The sequence below is a fragment of the Aplysia californica genome, unplaced genomic scaffold (genome assembly GCF_000002075.1).
Source record: "Aplysia californica isolate F4 #8 unplaced genomic scaffold, AplCal3.0 scaffold00329, whole genome shotgun sequence".
Classification (NCBI taxonomy): domain Eukaryota; kingdom Metazoa; phylum Mollusca; class Gastropoda; order Aplysiida; family Aplysiidae; genus Aplysia; species Aplysia californica.
In genome coordinates, this window is record NW_004797599.1 from 43,018 (window position 1) to 45,474 (window position 2,457).

General features: G+C 40.6%; 1 protein-coding gene across 1 annotated transcript in view; it reads right to left on the reverse strand.

Moving 5' to 3' along the window:
• The window catches only part of LOC101855352, a 17,323-nt gene extending 15,118 nt beyond the window's left edge, over positions 1–2,205 (reverse strand). The window contains exon 1 of the mRNA XM_005102524.3: positions 2,057–2,205. The gene's annotated coding sequence lies outside the window, so the exon portion shown is untranslated. The remainder of the gene's footprint in view (positions 1–2,056) is intronic.
• Between the last annotated feature and the right edge of the window lie 252 nt (positions 2,206–2,457).

Here is a 2,457-nt window from a genome sequence, read left to right on the forward strand (position 1 = left end):
ATGCGGGTGATAGGCCTAGTAATGATGATGCTGGTGGTAGCGGTGGTGATAAAGATGATGACATGATGGTGATGGTGATGGTGATGATGAAGATGGTAGGGCAATGCTGGTGCTGGTGATGATCATGATAATGAACTAATACTAATTCAGTTCTTGCATCTGTTACTGATGTTGAGGTCAGTGATGCTGCTGTCGCTGATGGTGATGTTAATGATGATAATTGTAGTGATACTAATATTGTGGAGATTTGATGATGCAGCGAAACCACAATCAGGTGAAAGGACAGGGCAATATGTTTGCCTCACTCAGTCAGTGTATACTAGCCAAACGACAGACCAACTACTTTTCCTTTAATGAAATTAATGCCGTGTGTCAAGCAGAAAAGAAATGCTAATACTGAAATGCCGAGGATCGAACCCATGACCTCCTGGACCCAAGCCTAGGCCTAGGCCTAGCCTAGGCCTAAGCCTAACTACAGCACTGGGCCGGTCCGGGCCTTGCGTGTCGCATTTCCCCCCAAGCAATGTCGAAGTTCCCCACAGTGGTGTCGTAATTGGAACAACCGGTGTCGAAGTTCCCCTCACAGGGGTGTCGGAATTAGAACAAGGGGTGTCGAAATTTTGAATTACGCACCCCACACACTTTAAGAGAGGGTTACAATCAACTTGGCAGGCACATTCACTTGTTTTATATACAACAAACAGTTTCTCAGAGGTTTCTTCACCATCTGGTGACAGAACCTCGCCGCTCAATTGATTTTATCCAACTACACAGACCAATGAACACAGCAGCAGTCTCAGACCTGCCGGAAAGGGTGTCGAAAATGCACCCTCTACCCTACTGAAAGTATCTATGAGTATAGATCTAGTACACAGATAGATCTATCATGTTATTTTCAACCTCAGATGGACGTTCAAAAAAAGGCCACCTGTACCACAGAGAATCAATTATTATTAATAGATTTCTAGATCTAGATCTAGATCTAGAAATCTAGATCTAGATCTAGTGCCGTTTCACATCAATTTAAGAAGTCGAAAAAAATTGCTTCAAAAGACAAATTCAGAATTGTCATGTAGAATCTAGATCTCTAGATCTAAAATCTAGATGATCTAGATCTAGATCTAGATATCTAGCCTAGAACCTCAAGAGTCAAAATGGAATTTTAAAATTTATTCATTAAAAAAACTAGATTCTAGATCTAGAATCTAGATATAGATTTCTAGATATCTAGATCTAGATGTTTTTGTGTTGGACAAGCCAGATCTCGATCTAGACGTCTAGATCTAGATTAGATCTAGATCTAGCTAGAACAGGCCTAACATGAATTTAGACAGATCTAAAGGTCTTTTCTTCACATTCCCCATGAGAAATTTTATGAATAATAAAAGTCCTACCTGCCAAGTCTTTTTTAAGAGTACACTAGATTAGATCTACCATGGGACAGATCGATGAATATGGACATGGTCAGCCAACAACAATGCCTCTCGGTTTCAGTCTTACGCACAGTCGCCAATGTTTTGTCAAGAAGAAGATATACATTACGGATACAGGCTAAGCTTCTATAAGCAGTACTATTACTATTGAGGGCAAATGATTGTGGAAACAACAACAGTTCTGAATGAAAGGAGTTCTTCAGAGTAATCCCCTCAAGTTGTAGCCTGAGAAGTTAAGACCTTGTCAAAACATCACCCAGAGGATTGGTTCTCTGTTGGCAGACTTTCAGTCTCAGTGAGTGAAGCCCCAAGACATGTGTGTGCATTTAATATGTCACCTTTACAGTGTCATAGTCATAACAAAAATAAAAAGAGATCGTCACTAGACTAGAGTCAGTCTAGAATCTAGATCTAGATCTAGATCTATCTAGATTATAGATCTAGATCTAGATCTAGATCTAGATCTAGTAGATCTAGAATTCTAGCCAGAATCTGGTGTTTTATCTTCGGCCTTTGATCTTACTAATCGTAGCCAAAAGGCCGAGAATCTATGATCACGATCTAAATCTATATCTAGAGTCTAGATCTAGATGTCTTTTACAAAAAACTTCCATTCAACTCACTCTTGTCATTCGTCATAAAAAGCAAGAACTGCCAAGAGCACGACTCGTCGAAATAGAAAGAAACTCTTGTGGGCCGATCTGAGACGAGATTGTGGAACTTCTTCTGCCACTGGCTGCCAGCGCGTGTAGTAGCAACAGTGACTCTGTTCGATTTGCTTGAGAGTGCTTTCCCTTATTATTTAAAAAATTTTAAGGTAACGTCCCTTAGATACTTGACGTTTCATTTTCCACCAGTCTGAGACTGTCTCTGGGTCTACCCAAACCTCAAGGCCTAATTACTAATTATTCCGCCTGACTCTGACCACTGTCATCTATATAGTAAAACTTTCATTCGTCTCCCTCCCTCTCTCTCTCTCTCTCTCTCTCTCTCTCTCTCTCTCTCTCTCTCTCTCTCTCTCTCT